Here is a 17447-nt window from a genome sequence, read left to right as displayed (position 1 = left end):
GGCCTGTGTTTTGAGGGATGTGACAGTTACTGTGCCTAGGTGGAGTGGATTCATTTAGGCTGACATATTCTTGCTGCTGTAACCATGTTTCAGTAAGACACAATAAGTCAATGTGATGTTCACTTATCAAATCATTGACTAACAGAGATTTAGATGAGAGAGATCTGATATTTAATAGTCCACATTTGATTGTCCTATTACTTTCTACTATAAGAGGAGTCATCTTAATTTTAATTAGGTTCTTATGAATAACTCCTCTGGAGTTGATTCTTGATTTATATAATTTAGGTGGGCGGGGGGCAGACACAGTCTCTATGGGGTACTGGGAGCGTTGGGTGGGTAGCAGCTGCAAGGAGACAGCAGAGAGGCGTGTAAGACTGCGACCCTGCATCCTGGACTCAACTCTGGGTTGTCATAATTTAGGTTGTAAAACAAACTCGTCCAGAGAGAGCCGCACCACCCAAAGTGGGATGGATGCCGTCTCTGCTAATCAGACCAGGTTTTCCCCAAAATGTTTTCCAGTTATCTATGAAGCCCACGTTATTTTCTGGGCACCACCTAGACAGCCAGCGGTTGAATGACGACATGCGGCTAAACATGTCATCACTGGTCACATTGGGTAGGGGTTCAGAGAAAACTACGGAGTCCGACATTGTTTATGCTTCAAGACATACAGGAGGAATCTAAAGGACAGTTTAAATATTTCAGTTGCTGACTGACAACAAAGGCTGTGCCAGAATCTCCCCTTTATCTTTGGAGTTGCTGGTTTATGTCTGAGTGTGATGGGTCACAAAGCACAAACCCAGGATTCATTGCATCCAGCTCATATTATCATCAGTGTTGATTCTCCAAAAATTTGTCTTTGTACTCCTCCTAAAAGCCACTGGCTCCTGAGTACAACCTGTTATCCATTGCTAGCAAGAGAATAAATATTTTCATCCTCTGGGCTCATGTGTATCCAGAGAGTAGAGATAACATTTGTGGTAGGTTTGTATAGCTTCAGACAATCCAAGGCATGTTCTACTATAAATGCATCTTGAACCTTTGACTCATTGTAGCCCTTCTTTCTACCTCCCTTACTGGAGAATAATGTTAAGACATCTCATTTCTGCATACCTTTTAGCGTTATTCATGGTTATGGAGCCATTTAGTTCCGAGTGCATCCTCACTATGTCTGTGCTAAAAGCTTTAGAGCCACTTGATCTAAAAAAAAAAACAGTTTTAATATTCTCTTTTGAATTATACGAATACTTTTGATTATAACTGCTTAATTCAATTGTACAAAGAGCAGGATATTACAGAACACCACTTACGGTATATTAAATCAGTTCATTACATCAGACATGACTACCACATGTGATTAGACAGTCATGGATGCCAATTAACCTAGTAACCTGGATTGGTGGGTGGGACATGGGTAGTGCTGGCAGGATGGGTCTGACACAGATGTTTGCTTGATTGCACAACAGGGATGTTGAGTTTTTGGATTGAGAGACTGGTGTCCTAATGAGGTCCCTGAAGTACTCGTGTCCAAGCTGATGAAAGTGGTGAAACCTCAGGTCGTCATGCAGCAGCAAATAGCCCCATTCAGACGGAACTGACACTTTGAATTTTACTTTTCTGTGCACTATATTAAAGGATGTCTGGATGTTCAACTTTTTAACGTTTTTTTCTCAGATTGTAGAAAAACATCAAAAAAGTAGCTACATTTTCATCTCATACCTACTGCAGCAGGTTGTTGAAGCAGGCACATGGGAGTTGCTCCCTCTTCAGCAGAGCAATAAAGATCTCTGTTTCATCAATGAGGCTTATAAACTCATAAGAGGCAGGAGCCCATCCCAGAAAAACTTTTTACTAAATTAACTCATGTAAGGTTCACACAGGTTGTGTGAGTGATGTGATCCCAGGTCTGACCTCCTAAGCCCGAGGCTGCTGTTGGAACTGGGGCTGTAGAAAGGATGCTTTCCTCTCATCAGCAGCCAATCACAGGGAAAGAACCAGCACTGGCCCCTGCCTGGCTCACCACCATGCTGTTTAGCTTTTAACAAATTATAACTGTCTGCTAAGCACTCGTCTGTCCATCACACAGATGGAAGTTGAACCTTCATCCTCATTCTGGAAGCTTTCTTGCTGTTTTAGGTGGAGAAGGTTTCATGCACTTTTTCTTGTCTTTTCAGAAAGCTCCCAAATCCTCTCTTCCTTCACAAAGCCTCTGGGAGACAAGTCTCTTGATACCTGGATAGCTAGGCATTTTTCTAATGAGCCATAACCTGGGGCTGTTTTAATGACTCTGTCCAAGACACATCAGCTATCAACTTTGGAAATGCCTTACAGATGTGTGATTTTATTATATTTTTTTAGGAATGTTGGCAAGTGAATCCACTGAACACCAAGGCTGAATAACTCTGAATTGTAAAACATGTGAGACAATTTATTATTCCTGCAAAACACACACAGTCTCACATGTGTCCTTGTGGGACATCCACTGCTCTTAATCTGAACCTCTCATACAAACCAGCTAATTAGAATTAGTTTGACTACACTTCAGCTCATGAAAAGCATATCATGGATGTTTATCCAATGCTTAATTGACACTGTAAAAAAAAATACATATTCATAAACACACCAATGACTTTTCAAAGAGGCCTCATACAGAATGTCAGATTTAATTGGAGCGTACTGAAAGATGTGCCTGCTAATTTGAAATATTGTATATCTTTATGGTAGCTTTCTTTATTCATATTCACACTGTTGCTGTGCCAATTATATTATACCGTTGGTATGATATAATGACATGTACATGGCAGAGGTTACTTTATCCATTTCTTTTTAGTTTTAAAAACAACACCTCGGCCACTTCTTTAACTATGTTTTTACAGGTGTTTAACTTTTTTTCAAATTTAATATACTGAGGAAAACAAGGATTTCTGAATCTCTGCTGATCACAACTGAGGAAGAAGTGAGATGATGTGTTTCTAGTTTTAAAGATCAATGAGAAACTAAATCCCTTCTGATGGTTGCTATCCTGCTCACAAAAACTCAGTTTCATTTTGCAGTAGACCGATGCTACAAAAACAAAAGGAATTCAGCATGAATCTTAATTAGAAAAAAATACTGTGGAAAAACAAAGGGATGTTATCCACAAAAACCCATTAAGGCTCAGTCAAATGAAATAAGCAGATGGCAGAAATGAAAGTGCTGTCAGGCTCAGCACCTTATCTGGATAAGTGAAAGCAGGAGAGATATACCTCTGGGTCTGTGTTGCCCTGTGCTGCTGTGATCTTTTCTCAGCTGCTCTTTCAATATGTTGAGGTGACTCACTCTCTTCCTGTGTGCACAGCATGGGCTGCAATGGCAAACCTGTCTGTTGACCCTGCTGACCTACAGTCACTGTAAAGCAGGAAGTGAAGACTCTATTTCAAATTATCACAGCCTGCCCTCTGCCTCAATTTTTTTCTAAATGCACCTAGCACCACCCAGCCATTTTACACCTCTGTATCAACACCCCCACTGCTCCACTATTCTATCCCCTGTCAAGCAGGCAGCCATCAGCCAAAACACAGCACGGATGCAGCGCAGACACAGAACATGAATTAAAGATTTTGTCGCAACACACAGGACAGCATGTTGCAGCTGAGCGTGCGCACTATTGTCAACATGTGCCTCTGTATCTTTAAGCTGTAAAGAAAACAGGACACTAATATGCTGCATGTCAGAACAGAACCACAGCCACATCTCTGTGGAGAGAGACATATCACAGCACACCACTGTTGCTCTGAGCTATAAATATCTGATAAAAAGCTGTGCTGCTGTCATTTTAAGCCCATTGGAGTTCCACTGTTTATTTAGCCTACTTACGTTTTCTAAAAACCTGTTTTTAATCATTAAAATGGAATTGCAATGTGTTCCTCTCTAGGAAGAATTAACAATAAGATTGGAGTCGAGATGAGCAAGTGAGATAGGGCAGGCAAAACAAAACCATTCCAGGAGACAATGGATATCAGACTAGAGATGCATTTGTGGAAATAATTCCATTTTACCAGTGCACAAAGATAAAACAGTTTTTAGAGACCAAATGTGTCACAGGCCTCTTATTAGCATGCCATGCGGAAGCATATTCATTAGATTACTGGAGGAATCATGGGAGGCAGTGGCTCTGTTTGGCTTGGCTGTTTTTACTCTTGCAGAGTGTTTCCAGCTAATTGTTTTGTTTTTTGAACCAGAGCAATCTGATATGATATAACCTCTTCTGTGGTCAACTGTAGCAGGGAAACAAAAATGTTCTATTTTAACTATTTTGTTTGCTTACATATGGAAGTGCTACTTGTTGTTAAGGAAATGATGTACAACATGGTCACTGAGGTTCTGTTACAATAGAAACAAAGTTGGCGACAAAACACATAGCAGGAGTTTAGACTGGAATTTCACAGTCAAGGTGCTGTTTTGGATGATTACTACACATGTAAGAATACTCAATACAACTGTAGTCTGTAAGGTTACTGTAACAAGTCATTGTTGCCTCTGGTTTACAGTCTTTTCTGGGCCCGTTAGTCCGCAGGCCCTCATCACCTGCCATCTTGACAGCTTTAGCTGTAATCTGAAACTATGAGAAAACTGGAAGGTGAAAGGCCATGCTCCTAGGTCAACTCTTCATCCTCGGGCCTCCCTTCTTGAGTAACAACCTCACTGTCAGCATTCTCAGTATTTCTTCAGAGCAGGTTTTAGGTTACTGTATGTACCTCTAGGATTTCAGTCTTAATAGAAGACATCAATATAGGCATCAGTTTGAGAAAGTCTACATTTATGTTCAGGAATTTTAGAGCGAAATGTGCAATGGTGGTTCAAAAAAACTGACACAGTCCCATACTAATCAGTGAACTGTCTTTGCCTGCACTAGCTCAGTCCTGTGTTTCATACAGCCCAGCACAGACATATCACACACTGATTAAACTTTCAGAGACTCCTGAATACCATTGTCACCTGTCAAAATAGCCAAGCGTTGGGCTTACTTTTCAGAGATCCCTCTAACCAATCATGCCTAAAAACCTTTTCGAAGTGTTGAGTGGGGGAGCACTTGAGTTTGAGGAAGGGTTTAGTTCTCCATGCAGGAGGTGGAACACAGTGGTGTGGAGAGCGGTGATAAATACAGTTCTTTTAATACAATAGCTTTGTAGGTCACTCTCTGGAGAGGCAAGGCACATTCACTCAGCCAGCTGCTCCTGAAGAGTCTGCACAGCCCACAGACACAGGAACACGCAACCTTTAAAGAGAGATTTGAAAAGGTCAAAGCACAGGCATGCAGAATGGTAATATAGTGTATGTGCTTCCAGAGGTCACAGGGTCAATGTGGGCTTTATCCCTCCATATTCCTCCCATCCTGGAGAGCTGCCTTTATGGTATGTTAAGAATTAAAAGAGAACCTTTAGCACCATTTGCCAGTGCTGTGTTATATGGTCACAAACGTAGTAGCATCTTTGTTGAATGCATTATATTTCCATTTTTTTCCTTGGGAGCTTTCTTCCCTGTCTTCCTGGTGCTGGTTGACCCACTTCTGTGGATCTGGCACTGAAGAGAGAGCGAGGATCCACCTGGACTTGGTTAGAGGTGTGGTTTAGACAGGTTTACTGGGAGCAGGTGTGTTCCCGACACAGAATTCTGATGTTTTCTTCACTCCCTAAAAGGCCCCTTCCCCTGTAACTCTTCACAGCTCAGATGTCCTTTTAAGTGGTCAACTACCATGTCAAAACGAATCACATGCCATCATTTCACCAGTGTTTTATCCACTTGTTGTTACTGCTGGAGCTCAAGGTATTCCATTAGCCTGTTTTACTCTTGATGGAGCTTGAGACTAAGCTGATGGGGTCTCCACCACATGACAGAGTGTTTGCGCTCCCTCTTTACTCCACAGTCCCATGTAATATAACTGCATGCCCAGTGACTTTTCTTCCACTGATCTAATTAGTCCCTCGACACATCTTTAACAGTCCATATCTATCAGGAACATTAATTAATACCTAGGCAGGATATATTACTTTGTCCTTGTTTATTAAGGTATTAACAATGGGGGAGGGGTGGGGGAGGAATAGTCTCTCTTATCCCCTGGTATTAGTCACCTAGTGAGCCCGCTCATTCATCATACCCCTTCTACAGTGTATTTTCTTCTCCTACTTACTGTATGCTTGTTTGTTTGTCTGCACATATAAAGTGATGTTGGATTAGCATTATTAATTACAGCAGTACTCTGTGCCCCATGTTACACAATTGTCGCATTAACAAAGTGTCACCCATCTTTTGTGAATAGTTACTGAGGTACGAGGCTGGGAGATAATTAGCTCTCCCATCGGCTCCTGTCAAGTTTAAGGAACATTACAAGAGACAGAGTGGAAAACAGTGCTAGAAATACGGAGATCATTGATTTTTCTAAGCAACAGCCAGACAACAGCAGATACTGTATTGATTGTAGTCTTGCTTGGGATAGTTGTAGGAAGCTGGAGGAGAGTTCAGAGGCTGGGAAACACTAGCCCGTGGAGCTGTGCTGTATGATTGTCCATCACGTGTGACACAGACTACGTCAGCACCTTGAGCTAATGGCTGTGGCATAGAAATAAAGCATCTCCTGCTCTGCAGCTCCTTATATAACCACCTCGCTATGCTATAGTTTATGTAGACGACTTCTTTTTTTTTTAAAGGCCAGTGTGTCTTTTAAGTATGACCTGCTGAAACTCCCAGTATGACAAAAAAATATGCCAAGTATAATGGTACTGGCTAAAATTCTTCACTACTCTCCCTCGGCACATATCTGCAGCAGCTAACACATCCTTGTTTAGTTATATAATATTAGCCCACAGTTATTCCACTAATGTCAACAAGGCATTGGATATTTTTGATGTTTTTATTTGATTCACTAACAAGTGAAATGGTTTGATTCACATTCAAGAGTTGAGCACAGGGCTTTCTTTCACTAACCACGCTAATTAGACCCACTTTAGCAATTTTATTGCTACTCGGGGGGATCTTTTGAATGCCTTTTTTTATGTGGATTGGTGTTTGAAAAGCACAGTGCTGCCTATTTTAGTAATATGCCATTTATGAGCTCCCTGATCACTCTGACTGAATTGTGTATATGGAAATGGCCTAGAAGGCACTCAAGTATATGGATCCCTATTTAAGTGGCCTTAGCTGTTGATTAGTGCCATGTGGCTCTATCCTGAGGTGAAGCACACCTTATATGCATATAGACAGTGACAGTAACATTGATATATTACAGTCTCACTGAGACAAATCATGCAAATCACGGAGACTAGGGAGAATTATTTCTCCCCACTGCACTGTTATGACTGTGATAGAGTGTAATGAAACAAATTTTACCTTCATTTGGTGTCTTCTCAGGCTTTTGTAACAGATTATTTTAACTTTTCTTTATAGTGAATTTTGTGTTAAACCCTTTGAAATCTAAGGTCATCTAGTTCAGTGGGATGTGCTTTGTTCCTATTAGTCACATCAAATCAATAGCTTTTGCAGTTCCTTGGTCTACTTTTTTAAGTCTTTAGGGATTCAGCTTGACAACATTGGTTTTGTCTCAGCATGTAACAAAACTGTTTGGCTAATTAGTCTTGTTCTTAGTCTTCTCCCTCCCACTGCAGACCCTAATCCTCATTTCAATGATCTTCATACACAATGTTGATTTTTCTGCACCTAGCATTAACACCAAAATGGGTAATAAGATTATATTTGGCTAGAGCAAAGAAGCAAATCCACTTGTGAGTGAGATAAAAGCTGATCAGTGGCACATTTGGTTACACTGACAAGAATCTCCAAACGGTACTGAATAGCATCTATGTAAACACAACTAAGCTTTCATATGTAAATCAAGAACGAGGCAGGTAACATGGCAAATAATGTTGTTTTAGAAAGATCCTAGGCATACACAGAGATAGGGAAGAAGCAAAAAGGACATAAGGAGATCTGCCTTCAGCTCACTTTATCTTAATGGAAAGATATATCAGATTGTGGGCTGTGTGCTTTAACAGACATTTTATTTCATATTTACTATGAATGGAGTCCAGATATCCAGATGTGAGATATGCATGTTAAGGTCAGCTGTAAAGGTAATCACTATGTCATGATATTGCTGCAGCCTGTAACTGGGCCTTTGAGTAACTGTACTATTGCATGACTGTATGTCATCAAAAAAGATAGATGACGGTGGGTGACACTCATTTACACAAATCTCCATGGTTTAACCGTGGAGATTTAGTTGATTAATCTGCTATAAACATTGTAGGCCACTTACATGTAAGTATCTAATAGCTTCCCATCTCTAAAACAAACACCTTCAGGCACCTACTATTAGTCAGCTGCTGCCAGTTACTGCAGCACAGAGGAAACCAGAACCAGACAATTTAGCCTGAATCACTGCTTTCAAAGACTCTGGTTTGGGCACCTTCTGTGAGAACTGTATTTGCTGTATTGTATTCTGTATTTCAATATTGACATTTTTCTGGATTTATTATAACTGAGTAGTGACAATGTAACAATCACTAATTTTGAGCAAATATTCTGCTGCTGTCTTTAAGCATTTATCTGCGTTGTATTGTTTAACTTTTTTACTTTCATGGTAATCCTGATCTGCTGGCCCCTCAAAGCATTTTACCTTCTGCCATTGTCATTTTAAATAAATAGCCCTGACACTTTCTACAACTCGCATCGAACGAAAGGTCATAAATTTGCTTGGTGCATCTGACGAAGTCCAGATCAGATCTTTATTTCACTGTATAAGTTATGTCAAACAGCACTTCTGCTTTGAGGCCTGCTTCCCTGTTTGATGTCGCCCACACAGCCATATGGTATCGCTCTCAGCATCAGTTTTTCTGTTTTTTATTTCCTGCCATTACACTCATCCTGAACTCTGTTTGCAGAGTGTAAATCAGCCACAACCTCACAGCTACTATTGTGCTTTTTTTTTGTGTGTGAAACAGGGCCATCTTTTTTATTGTAACACATATTCAGTTATTTTATCATGTTTTTTTGTTGTTCTTTTTTATAAGCCTGTATGATGCCTATAGACACCCAAAACCTCTTTACAGGATGGATTTAGTAATATAATGACAGAACTTAGAGTTTGAGTGTGGTGGAAAACGAGTCCATAGCTAAACCTGGAATTAAATAATGAGCATTACTCTGCTGATTATGTCGCTGTTTGGCAGAAAGAGCTCTTTAATGAACCTTTTCTTCAAAGCTTCGGTGCCAGCTCTAATGCAGACAGTGCATTAGCAGGAACAAAAGGAAAAATATTAATTTTTTGGAATGAACATTGTGTTAGCATCTTGTATGGGCTCGGTTATAAAAGTAACAAAGGGGTAAGAAGAAAGTGTATATGAAGCAGTACTAATGAGTATGTCCCCTGCCCTTATGGCATTAAGATCCACATGAACGACAAAATAAACACCACATTTTAAAACTTTGACCTGACAAATTTCTCAGTATTTTTATGTACCATCTGCATTATCATTTTCAAGTACTGACTGGGTTGCAAGGCTGGAGAGCACAGTTAACAAGGGATGAATACATGGCCTGACTGCTAGCACATCCATTCTCCTGACATGTGGACATGTTTGTTAGAAATATTGCAGTCACAGGTACCTCAGTGCTTTTCCACAGCTCCTCTGGACTTTACATACTATAGATGGCAGCCAGATCTAAGCTGTGGGGAGCTGTGATTGGATTCCCATTTGTCTGCAGTTTTTGTATAACACTCAAACTGGAGAGGACCTGGCTGGATCACACCACATATTTCCTCCCAGGAAGACCCCCCCCTCAAACCAGTCAGTCCCAGACAGTGCAAATATACAGCTGAAAACGAGAGGCCAGGCATGCCAAACCAGCTCAGAGACACACACTGACTCCTCCAAATCCTGAATACGCTACAGGGGAATTGGAAATGATCTGAAAAATAGAAGAGGCATTTGTATTGTCTGATTTTCCTTATGCACATCAGTTGATTTAATTTGTTTGAGACTGCTATTCCCATATAGTCTCCCCTGCTGGACCCAAAAAGGTTTGTTGTGTGAAAACTTTATCTGGCAAAAAAACATACTGTGTAATGACATCATCAAGATGAGCTGGTCAAGTCTGAAGAATGTCTATGCCTGCCTGCACACCAGAATCTCTCAAAAAGGGCCACTTTTCTGATCTTATTGGCCTGCTCCCAGAGATTGAACAGGTATTGACTAAAAAGAAACACAAAAAATGAAAATATTATTGGGTTTGACAACCAAGCAGGATAACCCCTGCATGCTCCTGGTGAGCAGATGAGGAGGCACCAAGCCTGACATATCCGCATGAAGCACCAATCCCTCAACCTGACAAGTAATACTGTCTCTTGGTGGTCAATATGGGAATTGAGAGCACAGAAAAGGTGTCAGAGGCCAGTCATTGCTTTAAAGGAGCTCAACAGGTGTCATGAAGAGGAAGAGCTTGAGCAAACAGAACTTTGTGAGGCAATAGCAATGCAATAGTTCTAGGAACATTATAAAGTATTTTTGTGATACACAAAAATTAGAGCTCCTATTCATTTCTTAGGAGATTGTCATTTGTTTCCTAGTTACAGTTTATTATGTGGCCTGTGACATTTTTAACCACTTATAGCACTGTTGATCAAGTTTAATCAGCAAGTGCATGAGGATACACATACACACTTTGAGCACAATCAATATTGCTGCCAAATGCAGAGGAACATAATGTATATTAACAGTTGGTGGGCCATAAAAATAGCAATAGCTCTAAAAGAGCAGAAAAGCACTGCAAGCTTTCAGAACATTTAAACACGGGTTTTATGAGGTAGAAAATGCATTCAACATGTTTATTCCCTTAGGGAGACAACAATGCATTTTAGTAAGAAACACTGAATGTAAACTCCTTATACTTTTAACCAGGGGCAGACAAACTCAGCGTTGACTTTTTCACATCTCTGCATGCAGTTTGATGGTAGGTACAAGCCAACAGTAACATACAGCACTTTGGATACGGGACATCTATTTGATAAATTCTCTGGAGAGAAACATCATTACATTTCTCTACAAATTGAGCTCTGAGCTGTTTAGAGGATTTGCTTGTTGTTCTCTAGACTTCCATTCACTGAGCTATTTAAAGGTGAGTTAATTAAACTCAGCATTCAGCTCAATTTTAAAATGCTCACAGGCATCTGTGTTTCTCTGGTTCTGAGCAAAAGGGGAAAATAATATAGGTCTATTTTTAAGCCCAACAATAAGTTTGGACCCTACATTTCTTGCACATTTGAACAAGTTGTCCCAGGAACCCTGCACCCACCTTCACATACACACACGCTGTACTCTGCCTCATCAGCAGAGGTTGTTACAGGCTAGTGGCTGTCCAGAGGTCAGATCATTACCAATGCAGCCATGGATCATTGACACAGCCCTCATACAAGTCCTTCCTTCATCATTCCCCTCTGACCTCATGTGCAGCAACACTACCAGCCCAATCCTTTTCCTTCACACTCCCACTGTTCCCCATAGACTCAACACAAGTATTTCATCATTATAACTGTTTGACTATCCATATTAATTGACAAATTTGTCAGCAGAGTCTATTGCACCATTGGTCACATGCCAAAAAGATGCTTTAGCATTATGAACCTCAAATCTCTGGTGGGACTGACATTTCCTTTCGATTTCATCTTGTTGGTAGGAAAGGAATTTCATTACTGTCATTGCTTATGTACTACAAAACATTTAGTTGCAGTCTAGTGATGTCAGTTAGTGTTCCTGTGGGAGGGTGTTGACATTTTCATTTACTTTAGTAGGGCAGAACTAGCTGCGGTAAAACAGCTTCCTCAGAATTTTAAAGCCTTTCTTCCTCTTTTAGAAAGATAAAATATGAAAATAATTTAAAATACAAGGGATGAATTTTGTGAGTTTGTCTGCTGAAATCGTATCTTTTCTTAATCAGATAGCCCAGTGCACAGAGCTGGCAGGAACGGTTCAAAGTCTGTGAAAGTCAAATTCTGTCCCTTTCAGTTTGAGAGAACAGCTTTTGAAAATGAGCTCAAATGCTACAGTAGACGCCTCAAGCATGCTGTTCTCCAATTTTTATCTAGAGTGCTGTGAAGCAATGAAGAGTGGATTATACTGTATGAACTATTTTTCAGCTCTGTTAAAAAAAAAAAAAAAAAAGTGAGGCGCAAGTGGCATTTGTTGAATTAACATACAAATTGCTGATATATTATCTTATGGATTTTTCCAAATCTAGCAAAACAGCATTTTCCTGTCAAAATGTTTTATATTTTGCACTGCATTCAGCCTAAGAATCAGCATGGTGATGTTTTACACTGATGAAATAACCAGGCAGCTTACCAGAATGTTATCACTTCTGCTTAGTCACACTGTGCTGAGCATAATTGTGTACATAAGCATTTAACAAATTCTGTCGTCTGTTTTGCACACCATTGACTATCCTATTGCCTAGTGCCCTTATCATGATACAAAGTAGTGAGCATCTAATGTTGACTGGCTTTGGAAAGTAAGAATGTGAGCTCAGCATTTTCTTCCAGGCTTTGGTCGTAACCATGACCTCTCAAAGCCCAATGTCAGGCTTCTCCTTTGATGTATGGATGGAGGCGTTTTGTTCAAAGGGATAACCTTTTCTGGGCACTTCTTTGAAATGATAATTCACCAGCTTGCTGCAGGTGCAGCTGCAGCTCTCTCGGTGGACAGGGTCAATCAAAGTCAAATGGTGGAGCTGCTCACAGCTTCACCCAAGTAGCCGGTGCCAGTGCCTGGCTGCTGCTGTCAGCCCTGCCACCAATATAACGTCTACCTCTGGTAACGTGGTAAAGGGAGCGAGTGGCCACAAGGGATGTCACAGGAACAATCGGATTTTAAGCCACATAGTGTCGTAGTGTTATGGTGGATCCAGTAATGTTTGAGTGTTTACACATCTCTGACTGTGGTTGTGTGTCAGACCCAAGCTGAGGTTTTCTGTGCTTTTCCAAGCTGCAGGCTCTGTGTACTATGGTGAGGGGGACGCAGGTGTGTGTAATTACATCAGTAATATGGCCTGGATATGGTCCACCTGTCTCAAAGTGAACCTTCTATCCAATCCAGTGGCGCTGACAACAAAGGAGATGAGTGCTCACTGATCATGGCTTTGATGATGCAGCTAGAAGGCTGTGTTTTATGGACAGATATTTTTGGCTCAGGAATAATTCACTGGAATTATTCAATCTGTGTTGAACAGTAACATGTACTATCAGTGCACAATCACACACACAGCACTCATGTGCCCTATATGTCATGTCAGTGATGAAAAACTTGTAAACAAAACTCTGTATGTGTGTGTCTGAATGAATGATGTATACAGTTCACAAGGCCCAGCCAGTGTGATGGAGTGGTGACCTGCCCAGGCTCCCTTCCATCTATTTATACTGGTGTTTACTCTCTACGACCTTGAAGACAAGCAAATGAAGTGAATGAATGAATCATTTCCACCAGTGTTAATGCTGTATATCAGTCTCCTGTCACTGTCATCTGGACACATTCAGGACCTTGCATCAGCCGCTGCCGTGATAACGAGGCAGCACAGGACACACAGACATAGATCTCCCATGGGTTTGGGCTCCAGCTGGAGCAGACACGCTAGGGCAACCTGTCCTTATTATTGTTTGTGACAGAATCAAGAAGGAAATGCAAGTAGCAAAAGTGTGTGCGTTGTGCCTGCACGTCAGATTCTGCTGGCAGTATCCCCGATGTAATTATGGGCATGGGTGGCCAGCTATGACAGCTCATCTGTTAGCCAGCCAGTAGGAGACTGGGGCACCTAGTGAGTCCTGTGCTAGAATGATGAGCCACCGAAACACAAATTAAAAATCACATACACTATTTCATGAAACGAAATGTGAGCAAAAGACACTTTCATGTTGTTTTGTGCTGCTCGTTAATATTGTGGCACATGCATCTGCCATAAACTGACAGGTCTAGCCACCCCTAAATCTCATTTTTCTGTGTTTCATGTGCCATGTAAATGAGTTACAAAGGTGTAGGTTGAACCCCTGGTATTATCATTTTAATTAGTCTCATCTTATCATTTATTCAGAACGCAATTACAGCAAAGAGGCATTGGTTTTTGAATTGATTAGACTAGATGAACAAAGTGTTCTACAGAGAATTTAAATGAAATAATTGCAACAAGATCTTTAACCTGCATCATTAAATAGTTCACTGTACCACAAATGTGTTGACAAACAATGTCTGCATCTTAAATTAATGTATTTTTCAGTGTATGCGCTCACTGCATTTTTGAGTTTTGCAAGTGTAGTGAGAAGCTAAGTGGTTCAACTTAACTCTTAATAGATTGTCTAGGACTCATCAAACTGATATAATCAATTGGAAATATTTCAACATATCACTTTGATTTTTTCTTAATTATAGGCGTATTTTCTTGTGAAAATCATATTAATAAGCTCATGCACAGTGTCTCCATAATGCAGTTTATTCATTTTGATTAATCTTTTTTGAGGAAACACTGTTTATGTCAAAAAATCCACTGAACCTAGCTTTTCCCAGAGTTGGCTCATTCTCCACCAAGTACAGGTCAAACAGCGACCGGTCAGGGCAGCTACACAGTCTTGCACCTTATTGTGCAGAACACGTTTCTGTCAACATGACCACGCCTCCCATATGCAACCAGGGGACCTAGTCATATTGTGCTCAGCCTCTGGCAAAGGACCTCCAATCAGGGATGAGTAATGACTAGGCAGGCTAGCACGTAGTGATCCCAGCTTTCTAATTAGTCTTCCATTAACTTTTTCAACCTTGGCGGCTGTAGGGTGCTCACTCAACACACAGACACACACCTCACAGCCTCAAACCAAAATATTTATAATCCTCTTCAAAATCAAAAATCTGAAATGAAGAATTTAGTCATGCGGTGCTCATTTAAATCCTGTTCACTTTGACCCCTTTGCTTTTTCTCTGCTGTACCAATTTATATCATCCACTTAAATATACTGTACTATTCAGTGCAGTATGTGCATATGTGAATAACCTCTTTCTGGTTGACATTAAAGAACAGACTAGTGGAATTTTATTTTATAGAGCAAAAAGTCACAGATCATCTTCTCTGCAGTGTTTGACTCATTTGAAGCCTTAGTCAACAGTGTTTGTTTGTGTACAGGAAAATGCCAGTGTTCTACTCTGGCACTTCTGTTTTCATTAAGCATCCTAATCTGGCTGATGTATGTCAAAGACCATACATTGTGTTTCGGATCTGTACAATAAACAAACTTGTCAAGAAATCTGCAGAATATGGGCATGCTGTAACAGGCTAGAAAAAGAGACTAACAGAGGGGGAGAGGGAGCCAGAGAGAAGAGCCTACATCACGTGGATACTAAGATTTTCCATTTGGTTTTGTTTTAGCACAAGTTGTCAGTTGACCCAGAGTATTATTTTTCCTTTGCTTCATTACATCAAATAATAATATAGAAGTATAATCAACATTAGAGGCATCTTTGTGTGTTTGTACATGTGCAGGTGCCCACATTGGCACGTCTGTGTGTAAGACATAAAGCCAAGACTCATCCTGTTACACAGTGGGCAGTCAGGTTTAGAATGGAGTGCCATAGAAGAGTAATGGAAATTCCCGGGGAAGCGCTGTCCTGTGGCCCTCCAGCACCCAGTGGTATGCACTGTCTTGGTGTATTATCACTTTTCTGTTTGTCAGCAAGCCCTCGACTTCAAAGGTGACTTAAAGCTTTCTTTTTCTCTTGGGGGTTGAGAGCCTGAGTCTACATTTTTTGAACAAAGCCCCCCAAGACATCTAGCAAAATAAAATGTGGCCATTTGGATGCAGCTCCTAACATTTAGTCCAAAGCACAGATCATAAACTATTAAATAGATATATGTATGTATGAGCACAAGAAGGGTGCCTCTTTGAATCAGATCCTTGTGTTGGGAAGGGTCAGGGATGGAACTAACGCTGGAAAGCTCCCATGCAGTCTCATGCATGGAGGCGGTTGTGTCTCTTTGTGTTGGGGGTAGGAGATGGATGGATGGATGGATAGCTACCATTTTGGTCGTATGGCTATTGTGTAAAATTTCCATTATTCAGTTCAATGATTATCTGCAGCTGTGATGTGAAGAGCATCTCTGACTGTGACTGATGCCTACACACCTAAGACTCCACTGGAGGAAAGGTGAAAGCAAAAGAGGTGACCTCTTTCTCTGCAGTATTTCAACTGCTCTTTATAGAGTAATCACAGTATGGCAAGTGTACTTGGCTATATCACAGTTTAAGTTAACAAACTCGTCCTCCTGTTTATAATGTTTATTTTTGAAGAAATGAACGCTCTCCGGATTTGTGTGGTTGCTGATTAAATAAGTGACGTTTATACATCACTTAAACTTACCCATATTAAAAGATGTTATTCTTGCTTTTTTTCCCCCAGTATTAGGCAGCCGTGTCTAGTAAACAGGAGGCTATAAGTACTGGGAAAGACTGAATCCCGAGTCTGCAAGGAGTGAGGAATTCCTCAAAGAAAGGAGCAGAAACTAAGTAGATCATGCCAGTGTGCACAGGACAGAAACTGACTGTAGAGGAGGGCGCCCTTGTAAAAGAGGTCCTTGACCTCATTTTTCCCTGGATGAATACTGTAAAGGTTAAATAAATAAATAAAGTGTAGGTCACAACCTGCATAAACTAACTTTAACACAGGATAACATTATACTCCTGATGTTAATTGATGTTTGTATTGGCCCATTAAGGTCATGCAAAAGACATATTGTTACTTAAGATTTCAGTCCGGCATTTGAAATTGCCATAATTTGCCATTCGCATATATATACTTGGCCAGTAAAGCTGATTCCTCTGAATATGTCCACATCTATCAACGTCCTTCATTGTGTTTTAAACACTGGGCTAATTTGTGAAAGAATTAGCTTTTTTTCTATAATTTTTCAATTGATGCTTTTGGAGTTTAAATTAAACTTAAAGTTTGCACGTTTTGTGTAAAAAAAAAAATCATTTGGCATGACATAAAGATGGTAAGAATAAATAGTTTTGCCACTGGAATATTACAAATATTTTATTGACCTGGTGGTGTTGACCAGGAATTGATGCTACAAATGGTCAACAATGGTCTGCTCTTTGGCTTTGGTATTATAGAAGTAATCTAAAATATTATGTTTAATGGAGTTGTGGTGGTAATGCTTTTAATGTCGTCAAAATATCAGCAATTATGAAAAGAAAATGTACTGAGTTAAGAGTTTATTTCAGTTTGAATAGCAATTTATTGTTTAACTTAAGCTGAAAAGTAGGAATCTCTTACATTTTTAGATAAAAAATACTCTCAAACCATATGATCATTTTACATTGTTGAAAAACAAAATGGTGGAGGTAAAAAATACCAAATAACCAATAATAACATGCTTTC

General features: G+C 40.2%; 1 protein-coding gene across 1 annotated transcript in view; it reads left to right on the top strand.

Annotated features, from left to right (window-relative positions):
* Positions 1–17447, top strand: part of macrod2 (mono-ADP ribosylhydrolase 2) — a 406311-nt gene that overhangs the window by 347122 nt on the left and 41742 nt on the right. The gene's annotated exons all lie outside the window — the stretch shown is intronic.

The sequence above is a fragment of the Monopterus albus genome, unplaced genomic scaffold, assembly GCF_001952655.1.
Source record: "Monopterus albus unplaced genomic scaffold, M_albus_1.0 scaffold3.1, whole genome shotgun sequence".
Taxonomy (NCBI): Eukaryota; Metazoa; Chordata; class Actinopteri; order Synbranchiformes; family Synbranchidae; genus Monopterus; species Monopterus albus.
Note: the sequence above shows the minus strand (reverse complement) of the source record. Positions and strands in the feature narration are given on the sequence as shown.